This window comes from Dysidea avara, chromosome 2 (genome assembly GCF_963678975.1).
Source record: "Dysidea avara chromosome 2, odDysAvar1.4, whole genome shotgun sequence".
Classification (NCBI taxonomy): domain Eukaryota; kingdom Metazoa; phylum Porifera; class Demospongiae; order Dictyoceratida; family Dysideidae; genus Dysidea; species Dysidea avara.
Genome location: NC_089273.1, coordinates 12,404,476 through 12,421,962, shown reverse-complemented (window position 1 = coordinate 12,421,962; position 17,487 = coordinate 12,404,476).

Here is a 17,487-nt window from a genome sequence, read left to right as displayed (position 1 = left end):
GAGTGAGGGGGCCAGGCCAGCTGTAAGTTGAAGACCAAAAAAAAAAAAAAAAAAAAGGTCACAACCTGCTGACAATAGCTGCTCTCCACCAATTATGTCTCCTTATTGATAACTACACATACGTAACTAAGTAATTGCTACACTGCTTCTCTGAATACTGTGACTGCTCTATTGGAGTATCTAGATCCTGACTGTTCTATTAGAGTATCTCGATCTTTTCTTGCAAAGTGTCCCAAAAAAGTGGGGGGAGGGGGGGATGGTAATGTGATATATGCATATTACATAGTTGCTTCTGTTTGCCTAACAATCCCAATAGTTTTCACATACTTTATTTGGTTTAAATTTGCTCCTGCTTGTTGCCATTTTGCCAAAACGCTTTCCTGCACCCAGACCCCTAAGTTGGAAAATTCTGGTCATGTTGCTTCACATGCTGGTAAGAGCTCCCTTCAGCCCGCACCTCCACTGACATTTTACCACACCTGCTCTGTCTTGATGTAGACAGTCTGTTGTTTAAGCTTGAACTGTTGTAGACATGAAAATTTGTTTTTAGGACACTGCAGTTAATACAGTTGTTATCTATAAGTAGCAATGTCACTCAAAAGTAACTAGGCTACACCACCTAAAATGTCCTGCTTACATTAATGTGTTTTTTGTTTCTTTTATGCAACCATTACAGTAACTTTGCAGAGTCAGTAAATAATGTGACGGTTTGTTGAGTATAGTACATAGAAATCAATTCAGTGAATCTTAAATCTGCCAGTGCATGTGGTCAGCCACAAAATAATGTTGTTAGTAATGGTACCCTTCCTCTTATCCTATCAATTAAGAGATAAAAATGCATTACTGTGACTGAAAAAATTAATCACCCATTTTGCAGAATTTAGATACTCTTAAGATTCTGCTTAATAAATGAATTTCATCATAGCACATCACTCATCACATTTCATATCTAATCAAAAACAGCCAAGCTGTAAAAAAAGGTGCGGCCCCCAAAAAGGCCATGGTGAAAAAAGATGTGAAATCCAAGATGGCGGCCAAGAAATGGCTGTGATGGTAGGTTAATGGTTACATTTTAATAACAACAATTCAGGTGAATTTGGTGCCAAGACCAAGCGGCACAAAATTCACCTGAATTGTCGTTATTAAAATGTAACCATTAACCTACCATCACAGCCATTTCTTGGCCGCCATCTTGGATTTCACATCTTTTTTCACCATGGCCTTTTTGGGGGCCGCACCTTTTTTTACAGCTTGGCTGTTTTTGATTAGATATCACTTCTTTTTGTATTTGTATACTGCAAAGCCGGCCTATGGCTGGCTTTGGGGCTTTTTTAACCCAGGTGTTTTTTCTTTACTACAGTAAGAAGAAAAGAACTTAAAGAAGAATTTTAGTACTTCAATTATTTTTGATTTTATTAGTAATTATACAAATTATGTACATATATTTATTACATGCCCATTATGCCCCACAGGATATTTTTTTGCAGCTGATCTCTCTACTGGGTGACTTGAAATGTAGCTGAACTATATACAGGATGGTTTCTTTGTAGCTGAACTCTCTACAAGGTAACCTCTTCTAGCTGGTCTCTCTACAGGGTATTTTGTTTCTAGCTGAACTCTCTACAGGTGATTTGTTTGCAGCTAAACTCTCTACATGGTGGTGTCTGTGTAGCCGAACTCTCTAAATGATAGTTTCTTTGTAGCTGAACTCTCTATAAGGTGACTTCGTCTAGCTGAACTCTCTACAGGGTGATTTTTTTGTAGCTAAACTCTCTGCAGGGTGATTTGTTTGCAGCTGAACTGTCTACATGATGGTTTCTTTGTAGCTGAACTCTCTACAAGGTGACTTCGTCCAGCTGATCTCTCTACGGGGTGATTTGTTTCTAGCTGAACTCTCTACAGGTGATTTGTTGGCAGCTAAACTCTCTACATGGTGGTTTCTTTGTAGCTGAACTCCCTACATGATGGTTTCTTTGTAGCTGAACTCTCTACAAGGTAACTTCTTCTCTACAGGGTGATTTGTTGTAGCTGAACTCTCTATAAGGTGACTTTGTCTAGCTGAACTCTCTACAGGGTGATTTTTTTGTAGCTGAACTGTCTGCAGGGTGATTTTTTTGCAGCTGAACTGTCTACATGATGGTTTCTTTGTAGCTGAACTCTCTACAAGGTGACTTCGTCCAGCTGATCTCTCTACGGGGTGATTTGTTTCTAGCTGAACTCTCTACAGGTGATTTGTTTGCAGCTAAACTCTCTACATGGCAGTTTCTTTGTAGCTGAACTCTCTACAGAGTGATTTGTTTGCAGCTGAACTCTCTACATGATGGTTTCTTTGTAACTGAACACTCTACAAGGTGACTTCTTCTAGCTTATCTTTCTACAGGGTGAATTGTTGTAGCTGAACTATCTACAAGGTAACTTCTTCTAGTTGATCTCTATACAGAGTGATTTGTTTGTAGTTGAATTCTGTACAGGTGGTTTCTTTGTAGCTGAACTCTGTACATGATGGTTTCTTTGTAGCTGAACTCTTTACAAGGTGACTTCTTCTAGCTGAACTCTCTACGGGGTAATTTCTTTGTAGCTGAACTCTCTATATGATGGTTTCTTTGTAACTGAACTCTTTACAAGGTAACTTCTTCTAGCTGATCTTTCTACTGGGTGATTTGTTTGCAGCTGAACTCTCTACATGGTGGTTTCTTTGTTGCTGAACTCTCTACAAGGTGAATTCTTCTACCTGATCTCTCTACAGGGTAATTTGTTTGTAACTGAACTCTGTACAAGTGCGTTTTTGTGGGTGATCTCACTGCAGGTTGATTTGTTTGTAGCTGAACTCACTAAAGGGTGATTTTGCTTGTAGCTGAACTCCTTGCATTGTATCTAGTTTCTAGCTGATCTCTCTACAGGGTGATTTGTTTGTAGCTGATCTCTCTACAAGTTGATTTGTGTGTAGCTGATCTCTCTGCAGATTGATTAATTTGCAGCTGATCTCTCTACAAGGTAATTTGTTTGTAGCTGAACTGTCTATAAAGTGATTTATTTGTAGCTGATCTCTCTGCAGGTTGATTTGTTTTAGCTGAACTCTCTACAGGGTGATTTACTTGTAGCTGAACTCCTTACATTGTGTCTAGTTTCTAGCTGATCTCTCTACAGGGTGATTTGTTTGTAGCTGATCTCTCTACAAGTTGATTTGTGTGTAGCTGATCTTTCTACAGGTTGATTTGTTTGTAGCCGATCTCTCTACAGGGTAATTTGTTTGTAGCTGAACTCTGTACAAGGTGCTTTTTTGTAGGTGATCTCACTGCAGGTTGATTTGTTTGTAGCTGAACTCATTAAAGGGTGATTTGCTTGTAGCTGAACTCCTTACATTGTGTCTAGTTTCTAGCTGATCTCTCTACAGGGTGATTTGTTTGTAGCTGAACTCTCTATAAGGTGATTTGTCTGCAGCTGAACTCTCTACATGGTGGTTTCTTTGTTGCTGAACTCTCTACAGGGTGTTTTGCTTGTAGCTGAACTCTCTACAGGGTGATTTGTTTCTAGCTTATCTCTCTACAGGTTGATTTGTGTGTAACTGATCTCTCTACAAGCTGATTTGTTTGTAGCTGAATTCTCTGCAAAGTGTTTTGTTTGTAGCTGACCTCTCTTCAGGGTGATTTGTTTCTAGCTGATCTCTCTACAGGGTGATTTTTTGTAGCTGAACTCCTTACATTGTGTGTAGTTTCTAGCTGATCTCTCTACAGGGTGATTTGTTTGTAGCTGATCTCTATACAAGTTGATTTGTGTGTACCTGATCTCTCTGCAGGGTGATTTGTACATAGCCGATCTCTCTACAAGGTAATTTGTTTGTAGCTGAACTATCTATAAGGTGATTTGTATGTAGCTAATCTCTCTGCAGATTGATTTGTTTTAGCTGAACTCTGATTTGTTTTTAGCTTATCTCTGTACAGGTTGATTTGTGTGTAACTGATCTCTCTACAAGCTGATTTGTTTGTAGCTGAACTCTCTACAGGGTGATTTGTTTCTAGCTTATATCTCTACAGGTTGATTTGTTTGTTGCTGATCGCTCTAAAGGTTGATTTGTTTGTAGCTGAACTCTCTGCAAAGTGTTTTGTTTGTAGTTGATTTCTCTACAAGGTGATTTTTTGTAGCTGACCTCTCTTGAGGGTGATTTGTTTCTAGCTGATATCTCTACAGAGTGATTTTTTGTAGCTGACCTCTCTTCAGGGTAATTTGTTTCTAGCTGATCGCTCTACAGGTTGGTTTGTTTGTAGCTGAACTCTCTACAGGGTGATTTGCTTGTAGCTGAACTCCTTACATTGTGTCTAGTTTCTAGCTGATCTCTCTACAGGGTGATTTTTTTGTAGCTGATCTCTCTACAAGTTGAATTGTGTGTAGCTGATCTCTCTGCAGGTTGATTAGTTTGTAGCCAATCTCTCTACAAGGTAATTTGTTTGTAGCTGAACTCCTTACATTGTGTGTAGTTTCTAGCTGATCTCCCTACAGGGTGATTTGTTTGTAGCTGATCTCTCTACAAGTTGATTTGTGTGTAGCTGATCTCTCTGCAGGTTGATTTGTTTGTAGCCGATCTCTCTACAGGTAATCTGTTTGTAGCTGAACTCTCTATAAGGTGATTTGTTTGTAGCTGATCTCTGCAGGTTGATTTGTTTAAGCTGAACTCTCTACAGGGTGATTGCTTGTAGCTGAACTCCTTACATTGTGTCTAGTTTCTAGCTGATGTCTCTACAGGGTGATTTGTTTCTAGCTTATCTCTCTACAGGTAGATTTGTGTTGATTTGTTCATTGCTGATCGCTCTAATGGTTGATTTGTTGCAGCTGAACACCCTGCAAAGTGTTTTGTTTGTAGCTGATCACTCTAAAGGGTAATTTGTATGTAGCTGAACTCTCTCCACAGTGACTTGTGTGTAGCTGAATTCTGTGTAACTGAATTCTCTAGAGAGTGACTTAATTGTAGCTGAATTCTCTACACAGTGCATGACTTGTTTATAGCTGAACTTTCTTCAGTGTGACTTGTAATGTTCTGAATCTCTATAGTGATATATTTGCTTAACTCTCCACATGGTGACTGTATTCTTGCTGAACTGTCTATAAGATTAACTGTTTACAGCTGAACTCCCTACAGAATAACTTGTGATGTAATAAAATTCTATAATGGAATAAATAAATTAGCCGAATGCTCTATTAGGGTGACTGTTCTATTAGAGTATCTCGATCTCGCATTTGCTACACGGTGTTGGCTTTCGAATCATAACTCAGTGGTTTGTAATCCGATTCTTCTGTACTACTGCAAGGACTTTCTATGAAGATTATTCCAGCTATACACCGATTTTCAGCTCATTGCTCTAAGCGGTTTGCCTAGTAGGCGTGAAAACTAATACTTTTTTATTCATAAAAATCGATCGCGTAATTGTGACACAGGTTGGGTTTTGTGTCATATCTCCGTGGTCTTTATCTCGATTCCTTTCAAACCACCAAAAGGCACTCCTACGATGGTTACTCCATCTACATGACAATTTCCAACTCATTCCATGAAGCGGTTTATCCTGTAGACGTGACAACAAATCGATCTTGTTTTACGCGAATAATTGGTCATAACTCCTGAACCATTCATCGGATTTGTACCAAATTGGATGCTAGGATTCACCTTTGGACTCCCTTTCTGTGTGCCAAATTTCAAGGCGATCGGAGTACGCGTTTGCTAGTTATAGCAATTTTTGCAAGTGTGCGAAAAGACGAAGAAGAAGAAGAAAAAAAACGAAGAAAAAAAACGAAACTTTGGAAGCTCGTATCTCGGAAATGGCTGGAGCGATTTCCTTCAGATTTGGTATGTAGACTCCCTTGGCTGGCGGGCAACTGTGTAGCAAATTTGGTTCCAATCAGATAAGTGATCACCGAGATACAAAGGTGTGAAAATGACGTTTTCGTTCTTCCTGTCAATATACTCACGGGTGTGGCGCGCCGGCTTCTTGGGCCGCACGACACACTACCGTGTGTCTTGATTCCTAGAGATGTGATATTATAGACACAGTTATTATACGTATTATACATATTAATAGGTCTGTGTTCTAAATATAATACTGTAAAAGTGAGTGAAGATTTCAAACATTACAGTAATATGGCTAAAATCGCTTTCCAAAACAACCAATCTGTGAAAAATGGTGCGGCCCTCCAAAAAGGCCATGGTGAAAACGTTATGAAATTAAATGTAGCAGGAAAATATGATTCACATTAACATCATTGCAGGCTGCCACCTTTGATTTAATAGCTTTACCCCTGGTCTTGCATCCTTTCTTCACAGCTTGGCTGGACATATACCACCTTCTTTTTGTAAATGAACTGAAGCCCCAAAGCCAGCCTATACATAGTTGGCTTTAAGGCTTCCTTTAGTTGCTGTAACTGCTTTTTTTTTCTTTCCTACAGGACTGCTATTTGTGTGATAATGTCTTATGTATAATGTTGTAAATAAAAACCGAATAAAATAATTTAACAATGTAGCTAATGGGTGACTTGTTACACAACTGAACCATCATGTATAGTTGAACTATCTACAGCAAGATCTAAGGATGATTTTAGAGTGGCCAAATGCTCTACAAAGTGACTTGCTTGTAGCAAAATTGACTCTCTATGTTTACATGGTAACTTGATTGAAAACGAAGAATTAGAAGAACAAATTGTGAAAATAAAATGAACTTTGAAAGTGTGTTCATCTCAGTGATGACTGGGTGGATTCGACTCAAATTTGGAATGAGAAATTCCCTACTCTGAGGAAGTACCCAGTGGTTAATTAGAGTCATGCATTATCAAGCTATGGAAATGTGAAAATAGCATTTTTTTCTTCTGTAAAACCAGCTGTAAAATACACACTTTCATGCATGCTGGAATGTCTGTCGTGCTTACATGTGTGTCTTATTACAGCATATTTTTGTAGTACAATATATAACACGCACATTTTTCTGAGCACTTCTAATGCAATGCACATAGAGTGTTCTACTGGTTGATCTACGAGATTATAAAACATTACCAGTCTAGTGTAGTTAATTAGAGCTTTCATTTATAGGGTAGAAATCATTTGAGGTGAGCAACTGACAGCAGTGGTAGAGTGGTAAAGAGTTCAGTATATAGATGTGGAGGCCCCTGGTTTGAACCTTAGAGAAACAAATTTTCTGACATGTTTTATTTACCTCCACTGTTCTGTTACAGTATCTCAATGATGCTTGTTCTCATGTTGGTTTTTACTTTATATCTCCTTAGCTATACTCTCAGTACTTTCAAACCACAAAAGGTTTGCACTACGATAGTTACTTCATGTGCAGACTGAGGTTTTTCAAGCTATTCCGTCAAGCGGATTACCCTGTAGGAATGACAAAAATCTTCAAAATTGCTCATAACTGCAAACCCCGTCCTTAATCAGATCTGTATGAAAATTGTAAGGGTATGCACATGTGTTATGGTCTTACTGCCTTCCAAAATCTAAATTTAGAAGTAAATCGACTAAACTACATGGGTTATTATAAAGAAAAAGAATTTGAAATACAGAAAATTTTGGAGGAAGTGATGGCTGGGCAGATTCAACTCAAATTTGAAAGTGCCCTACCCCCAGGGAGTTTCCACAGGACCACAGCAGACAGATAAATTTCCACTCCATCACTATCAAGCTATGGATGCATGAAAGCAGTGTTTCTTGCAATTCTTGGTCCTGTAAAATACTTACTTGTTTGTTGCAAAAATCACTCTTGAACAATGTCACATTTGACTAGCTATACAGTACATATGAACAAACTTTTAAGCTATCAGTTAGCTTACAATCAATTAAAATCATTAGTCAGTACCTTGAATAACAACAGATCATGTGAAATTATTCAACAGGTGAATAACAGTCTTAATGGTAACATAGTGAATTGTTTCACATGTGACATTATTGGCTGATTTTCCATTTTACAGTAGTCCATGTTTCAATTACCAGGGTATACAACAAACTGTACTCTAAACTAGTTAAGACTACAAAATACAAAATTTATAAAACTTTGTAAGCCTTAAGCCTTATAGCTGTAGCGACACCTATATATGCTTTACTTTAAGTGACACAATAAAAACCTCTCTGGGTAACTACGTTTCAATATATTATGCACCTGCACTATCTATGGTAGGCATCATTATTACTATATGCAACTGTGTGTTTGTACTTCTAACATTTGAGAGTAGCTATAAGATGAACAAAAACAATGATTAAGCTATGTGTATGCAACTGGGAGAATTAGTGATCAGAATATTATCATGAAAAATGATCCCGATGCTGAATATGTATCAATAAACCCTAAAATGTAAATATTTAACATTATAAATTTAAATTGAGACGGTAAGTGTATATTGTGGCTTGACATCTCCACATGCATTCTTTATGAGTATCAACCTTATTATCATAAAAGGGAGAATGCATCTTGCTGTATATTGTTCAAGTTAAACACAAAGACTTGTGAGACTTTTCAAACCTTGTGAAGTTTTCAAAGTCTATAGCCATCATTTCATGTATATGCTTTTGCTACATCTCTTCTGCATTCATAATATAACTTGTAAAACAAATTACGCTTCTATATATATTTTTATGTTTAATTAGTTACATGTTTCTGATTCCCTGTATTCACAGGCTTCAAGCCTTCTCACAAGTCCCTATTAGCATTCACAAAATATATACAAGTGTATCCTACTAACATACAAGGCCCGTAACAGAAGTTTCTTAATTGTGAAACACCAGCCTGCATAAACAGGGAATGTGGGTGCAACTACATTACATCACATAACAAGTTATACTTCAGTACCTGGAAGGAATATCATTTTCATTCTGCAACAAGCTAAGCCCACTAAACTTTCAATAAGTACTGAAAATCGCATTACCATAATAATGATATATAAAAGTTACGGGTCATGAAATTTTGAATAAGTATAGGCAAATTAATCTAATCCAAAACAGCCAAGCTGTAAAAAAAGTGTGCGGCCCTCAGAAAGGCTATGGTGAAAAAAGATGTGAAATCCAAGGTGGCGGCCAAGAATGGCTGTGATGGTAGGTTAATGGTAAAAATTTTAATAATGACAATTCAGGTAAATTTTGTGAAGCGGCACAAAAATTCACCTGAATTGTCGTTATTAAAATTTTTACCATTAACCTACCACCACAGCCATTTCTTGGCCGCCACCTTGGATTTCACATCTTTTTTCACCATAGCCTTTCTGAGGGCCGCACACTTTTTTTACAGCTTGGCTGTTTTGGATTAGATTTCATTTCTTTTTGTATTTGTATACCCCAAAGCCGGCCTATGGCCAGCTTTGGGACTTTTTTAACCTATGTTTTTTTTCTTTACTACAGGAAAAAGAAAAGATGAAGTAGATGTACTTTAAATATTTTATCAGTAAATGTACAAATTATATATACTGTATAATACATATGTGACCGGATTTGCGAAAAGGGGTCTTCCACACACATCCAATTTGCCAACTTTGACAATTGATAACTTCAGATTGGAAAGCGCTATTGCCTTGATATTTGGGCAGTGGTGAGCACCACTATAGCTGAATACATGGTGAAATTTTGCAGGTTAATATGTTACTTGAATACTGAGTTATGATCTCCAACGTTTACGAAGTTGGATGTGTGTGGAAGACCCCTTTTCGCAAATCCGGTCTCATAATTATATTGATTACAGAAATCTCCATGGTGGTTTCTTTGTAACTGAACACTCTACAAGGTCACTTCTTCTAATTGCTCTCTCTACAGGGTGAATTGTGTGTAGCTGAACGATCTACAAGGTAACTTCTTCTAGCTCTACAGGGTGATGTGTTTGTGGCTGAATTTTGTATAGGTGATTTGTTTGCAGCTGAGCTCTTTACAGAATGGTTTCTTTGTAGCTGAACTCTCTAAAAGGTAACTTCTTCTAACTGATCTTTCTACAGGACAATTTGTTTCTGGCAGAATTTTCTACAGGGTGATTTCTTTGCAGCTGAACTCTCTACATGGTGGTTTCTTTGTAGCTGAACTCTCTACAAGGTAATTTCTTCTAGCTGATCTCTCTACAGGGAGATTTGTTTGTAGCTGAACTATCTACAAGGTAACTTCTTATAGCTGATCTCTCTACAGGGTGATTTGTTCATAGTTGAATTCTGTACAGGTGATTTGTTTGCAGCTGAGCTCTTTACAAAATTGTTTCTTTGTAGCTTAACTTTCTCCAAGGTAACTTCTTCTAACTGATGTTTATACAGGGTGATTTGTTTGTAGCTGAACTATCTACAAGGTAATTTCTTCTAGCTGATCTCTCTACAGGGTGATTTGTTTGTAGCTGAATTCTGTACAAGTGATTTGTTTGCAGCTGAGCTCTTTACAGAATGGTTTGTTTGTAGCTGAACTCTCTACAGGGTGATTTGTTTGTAGCTGAAATCCCTACAAGGTAACTTCTTCTAGCTGATCTCTCTACAGGGTGATTTGTTTGTAGCTGAACTCTCTACAGGTGATTTGTTTGTAGCTGAACTCTCTACAAGGTGATACTTCTAGGTGATTTCTCTACAAGATTTCTTGTTTCTAACTGAACTCTCAACAGGGTGATCTGTTCATAGCTGAACTTTCTACTGGGTGATTTCTTTGTAGCTGAACTCTCTACAATGTGACTTCTTCTAGCTGAACTCTCTACAAGGTGACTTGTTTCTAGCTGATCTCTCTACAGGGTGACTTGTTTCTAGCTGAACTCTCTACAAGTGATTTGTTTGTAGCTGAACTCTCTACGTGGTGGTTTCGTTGTAGCTGAACTCTCTACAAGGTAACTTCTTCTAGCTGATCTTTTTACACTGCATATTTGTTTGTAGCTGAGTTCTCTACAGGGTGATTTGTTTGCAGCTGAACTCTCTACATGGGAGTTTCATTGTAGCTGAACTCTCTACAATGTGACTTCTTCTAGCTGAACTCTCTACAGGGTGATTTGTTTCTAGCTGAACTCTCTACAGGTGATTTGTTTGCAGCTGAACTCTCTACATGGTGGTTTCTTTGTAGCTGAACTCTCTCTACAAGGTAACTTCTTCTAGCCGATCTTTCTACAAGGTGATTGAGTTTTTTGCAGCTGAACTCTTTACATGGTGGTTGCTTTGTAGCTGAACTCTCTAAAAGGTGACTTTTTCTAGCTGAACTCTCTACAGGATGATTTGTTTACAGCTGAACTCTCTACGTGGTAGTTTCTTGTAGCTGAACTCTCTACAATGTGACTTCTTCTAGCTGAACTCTCTACAGGGTGACTTGTTTTTAGCTGAACTCTCTACAGGTGATTTGTTTGCAGCTGAACTCTCTACATGGTGGTTTCTTTGTAGCTGAACTCTCTACAAGGTTACTTCTTCTATCTGATCTTTCTACAGGGTGATTTGTTTGTAGCTGAATTCCCTACAGGGTGATTTATTTGCAGCTTAACTCTCTACAAGATGACTTCTTCTAGCTGAACTCTCTACAGGGTGATTTGTTTGTAGCTGAACTCTCTACAGGGTGATCTGTTTATAGCTGAACTCCCTATAAGGTAACTTCTTCTAGCTAATCTTTCTACAGGGCGATTTGTTTGTAGCTGAGTTCTCTACAGGGTGATTTGTTTGCAGCTGAACTCTACATGGTAGTTTCTTTGTAACTCTACAATGTGACTTCTTCTAGCTGAACTCTCTACAAGGTGACTTGTTTCTAGCTGATCTCTCTACAGGGTGACTTGTTTCTAGCTGAACTCTCTACAGGTGATTTGCTTGCAGCTGAACTCTCTACATGGTTTATTTCTTTGTAACTGAACTCCCTGCAAGGTGACTTCTTCTAGCTGATCTCTCTACAGGGAGATTTGTTTGTAGCTTAACTCTCTACAGGTGATTTGTTTGCAGCTGAACTCTCTACATGATGGTTTCTTTGTAGCTGAACTCTCTACAAGGTAATTTCTTCTAGCTGATCTCTCTACAGGGAGATTTGTTTGTAGCTTAACTCTCTACAGGTGATTTGTTTGCAGCTGAACTCTATACATGATGGTTTCTTTGTAGCTGAACTCTCTACAAGGTGATTTCTTCTATAGCTGATCTTTCTACAGGGTGATTTGTTTGTAGTTGAACTCTCTACATGATAGATTCTTTGTAGCTGAACTCTCTACAAGGTGATTTCTTCTATAGCTGATCTTTCTACAGGGTGATTTGTTTGTACCTGAACTATCTACATGATGGTTTCTTTGTAGCTGAACTCTCTACAAGGTAACTTCTACTAGCTGATCTCTCTGCAGGACAATTTGCTTGTACCTGAACTCTCACATGATTATTTCTTTGAAGCTGAACTCTCTACAAGGTGATTTCTTCTAGCTGATCTTTCTACAGGGTGATTTGTTTGTAGCAGAACTCTCTACAAGGAAACTTCTTCTAGCTGATCTCTCTACAGGGAGATTTGTTTGTAGCTGAACTCTCTATACATGATTTGTTTGCGGCTGAATTCTCTACATGATGGTTTCTTTGTAGCTGAACTCTCTACAAGGTAACTTCTTCTAGCTGATCTCTTTACAGGGTGAATTGTTTGTAGCTGAACGATCTACAAGGTAACTTCTTCTTACTTATCTCTCTACAGGGTGATTTGTTTGTAGCTGAACCTTCTACAAGGAAACCTCTTTTAACTGAGCTCTGTACAGGGTGAATTGTTTGTAGCTGAACTATCTACAAGGTAACTTCTTCTAGCTGATCTCTCTACAGGATGATTTGTTTGTAGCTGAACTATCTACAAGGTAACTTCTTCTAGCTGATCTCTCTACAGGGTGATTTGTTTGTAGCTGAATTCTGTATAGGTGATTTGTTTGCAGCTGAGCTCTTTAAATAATGGTTTCTTTGTAGCTGAACTCTCTACAAGGTAACTTCTTCTAGCTGATGTATCTACAGGGTCACTAGTTTGTAGCTGAATTCTCTACATGGTGGTTTCTTTGTAACTGAACTATCTACAAGGTGACATCTTCTAGCTGATCTTTCAACAGGGTGATTTGTTTGTAACTGAATTCTCTACAAGAAGACTTCTTTTAACTGATGTCTGAACAGGGTGAATTGTTTGTAACTGAACTCTCTACAGGGTGATTTGTTTGTAGCTGATCTCTATACAGGTTACTTATTTCTAACTGATCTCTTGAATTCTGTTCAGGGTGACTGCTCTATTAGGATGACTGCTCTATTAGAGTATCTCGATCTCGCACTTGCTACACCAAGTTGGATTTCGTGTTATAACTCCGTGGCTTTAAGTCTGATTCTTCTACACCATTGAAGAGCCTTTCTAAGATGATAACTCCATCTGTACAGCGATTTTCAAAGCATTACCCCAAGTGGTTTATCTGGTAGGCGTGGCAAGCATAATAATAATAATAATAATAAAATTAAAAATTAGCTAATCTCGATTGGGTAATTGTTACACACTGTTGATGTTTTCGCTGTATCTTCCTGGTTTTTAGCTCGATTTCTTTCAAACCACAAAAGGTTTGAGGTTCAATAGTTAACCTATTCACCCACCGATTTTCAGCTTCTTCCCATACGCGGTTTACCTTGTAGGCGTGACGACATATTGGTGTTATTTTTCGTGAATAATCGCTCATAACTCTTTACCTGTTTATGGTATTCCAGCCAATGTTGGTACCGAGATGCGCTTTTATACCCCCCCCCCCCCCCCCCCCCCCCTTCTGTGTACAAATTTCAAGGCAATCGGATAAGGCGTTCGCGTTTTATAGCAGTTTTTGTAAGTGTGCGAAAAGAGGAAGAAAAATAAGAAGAAAAAAACCCCAAGAAACTAAAGCCAATTTTTGAAGTCGGGAACGCGTCAAGCGATTTCGCTCAAATTTGGAATGTGGAATACTGAAGTAGGAGGGAGTGACCACAGCAAAATTTGTCTTGTTTCATCAAGGCAGCACAGAGCTACGGAGGTGCGAAAATTGTGTTTTCTTTCTTCCTGTCAATATACTCACGGGGTTGCGCGCCGGCTTCTTGGACCGCACGACACACTACCGTGTGTCTTGATGTACGATATTTTTGCAGATCCATTCAGTCAATCAACAATATGGGTGCATTTGACACCTAAAATATTGAACGTTCAAATAACAAGCTTTATAGTGTTAATCTAATTTTTGATGATTGTAAGCCATTATTAATACCTTGAATTACCAGAAAATAAAACAGTGTTCTGTTGTTACTAGCAACTCACTAAACATGAAAATTCTAATTATTTCAGGCACGCCCATATGGATGATTTTCCAAAATTCAGTCACATATATGACCAGATTTGCTAAAAGCTATTTTTGCACAAAACTCATACAACAAGTTTATGTCACCAATCTACTAGGTCTGTTTTCTGTGGCCATGTCTCTGGAGCTTTGTGAATCCAACGTATCACTCTGGTTTATAAGTAGGAGATAATAGTTTAGGTTTGCTCCATTGAATAACTAAATGTAAACTGCCATCTTTATGTAATTTACTAACTTTGGTGCAGTCACATCATTCCACAGTCCTACGATGATTTTCTGGCAATTAAACCACAAGAACAATGGAAAAAAAAGCTGGAGTTCATAATATTATGAACTCTTAAAGTTGACTTAGCCCTAAAGCAGACCCTTCAATAACTTCACTGTGTACTGGTACAGTAGCTAATACTGCCAGATAAATTCATGAATGTGCTACTACTGTATAGTAAGAAATTTTAGCAGCATATAAAACTTTGGTGAGCAGCCATTGACAAAAATCCTTTGGTGAATTGCCATGATTTGTCACATGTAAGTATTATTGGCATTAACTAACGGCAGCTAGAAAAATACTTTGGTGGGACCAAAGTAAATGACATTGTGGTTTATGCTGCCAAAGTTTTCTGGTATACAGTATAAAGTGATACACTGGGTAGCATTGGAATCTGACATGCAGGGATTTAACACATTGATATGCAATTAATTTGTGACTATAGTTAAATCAAATATAATAATGAAGGAGTGTTATTTGTGATTAGCATTATATAGAATCATCTTCAGTAAAATATTGCATGTCTGAGTGGCTGCAAGGCCACACATGGTGGGTAGCTAGTTATTCCATCTACCCCTGTGAATCATGCATCAGTCACTGTCATCACAATAGAACTATGTAATTGAGTCTACTCCAAATAGGACTTGATGAGCTTCCTTGACTCTTTAAATATCAGCCTGGTAGTGGGTCTTCTGCATTTGATTCTTTAATGTTGTGGAGAATGAGTATTTGTCATTTTCATTTTTATTCAGCCATGACTGTAGAACAGGAGACCTTTCTGACATTGTCTTGTAAGGCATGGGGAATACACAGAGGATTGCATATTGGTTGTATTATTGTCTAGTTCCATGATTACTCCAGATTCACCTCAGATTCATCTGTTGGTTGATAAGTTGGTTTCTTTTTTGTTTGTTTGTTTCACTAACAACATCATTGATTAAGTTGTGTAGTAATAAATATGTCTACACTGTATAGGAGTTAAAACCCTTAATCTTCCAGCATCTATTTTCCCATACAATACATATTTTGCATCTAATTGAAATGTGGCTGGATGGAAAGTGTTTTGTCTAAACCACCATTTTATCAGTTCAGTAACTTCTTAGAAATATAAATTTCCATATAATGGTTACATTTTAATAACGACAATTTAAGTGAATTTTGTGCCACTTGGTCTTGGCACCAAATTCACCTGAATTGTCGTTATTAAAATTTAACTATTAACCTACCATCACAGCCATTTCTTGGCCGCCACCTTGGATTTAACATCTTTTTTCACCATGGCCTTTTTGGGGCCACACCTTTTTTTACAGCTTGGCTGTTTTTTAATAGAATATCTTGTTCTGCTCCAATTTTTTTTCTGCTTGTAGCTGAACACTGTGGCTATCCAATAAAACACCAAAAATTGACACTACCATACCTCTGGTAAAAATTATTGAAAACATTGTTTACATTTAAACCTATCACAATATTAAAGTGAATTATTCTATGATCACACTAACGTTCTCATTTGGTTGCTGGACAGTAGAGAACTAGTCCTGAAAATTTCACCATGATTGCATAATGCATGTAGGAGATATGAGGAGTAGTGTAGAATGATTGTACAATACTTGGGGGATTAAGGGTTAAAGTATATCTGCCATAATGCCTGTGAATAAAAGTAAATGCATCGTAGACACTCTCGCAATAAAATTAGTTGCATCGATCACTTAACATCAATTGCATCTAACACTCTAACCCTTAAAGAGGTCATGGTGGCACATCTCTACTGATATATCATTAAATGCAAAAATAAATCACAGACTTAAGGCTTTATAGTTAACAGTTGTTCAAAGAATTGGTGTTAATTATATCTAATCCAAAACAGCCAAGCTGTAAAAAGGTGTGCGGCCCTCAGAAAGGCTATGGTGAAAAAAGATGTGAAATCCAAGGTGGCGGCCAAGAAATGGCTGTGATGGTAGGTTAATGGTAAAAATTTTAATAATGACAATTCAGGTAAATTTTGTGAAGCGGCACAAAAATTCACCTGAATTGTCGTTATTAAAATTTTTACCATTAACCTACCATCACAGCCATTTCTTGGCCGCCACCTTGGATTTCACATCTTTTTTCACCATAGCCTTTCTGAGGGCCGCACACTTTTTTTACAGCTTGGCTGTTTTGGATTAGATTTCATTTCTTTTTGTATTTGTATACCCCAAAGTCGGCCTATGGCCAGCTTTGGGATTTTTTAAACCTATGTTTTATTTCTTTACTACAGGAAGAAGAAAAGATGAAGTAGATATACTTTAAATATCTTATCAGTAAATGTACAAATTATATATATAATACATATGTGACCGGATTTGCAAAAAGGGGTCTTCCATGCACACATATCCAATTTGCCAACTTTGACAATTGATAACTTCAGATTGGAAAGAGCTATTGCCTTGAAATTTGGGCAGTGGTGATTTCTTTGCAGCTGAACTCTCTACAAGATGGTTTCTTTGTAGCTGAACTCTCTACAAGGTAATTTCTTCTAGCTGATCTCTCTACAGGGAGATTTTTTTGTAGCTGAACTATCTACAAGGTAACTTCTTCTAGCTGATCTCTCTACAGGGTGATTTGTTCATAGCTGAATTCTGTACAGGTGATTTGTTTGCAGCTGAGCTCTTTACAAAATGGTTTCTTTGTAGCTGAACTCTCTACAAAGTAACTTCTTCTAACTGATCTTTCTACAGGGTGATTTGTTTGTAGCTGAACTATCTACAAGGTAATTTCTTCTAGCTGATCTCTCTACACTAGGGTGATTTGTTTGTAGCTGAATTCTGTATAGGTGATTTGTTTGCAGCTGAGCTCTTTAAATAATGGTTTCTTTGTAGCTGAACTCTCTCAAGGTAACTTCTTCTAGCTGATGTCTTTACTGGGTCACTAGTTTGTAGCTGAATTCTCTACATGGTGGTTTCTTTGTAACTGAACTCT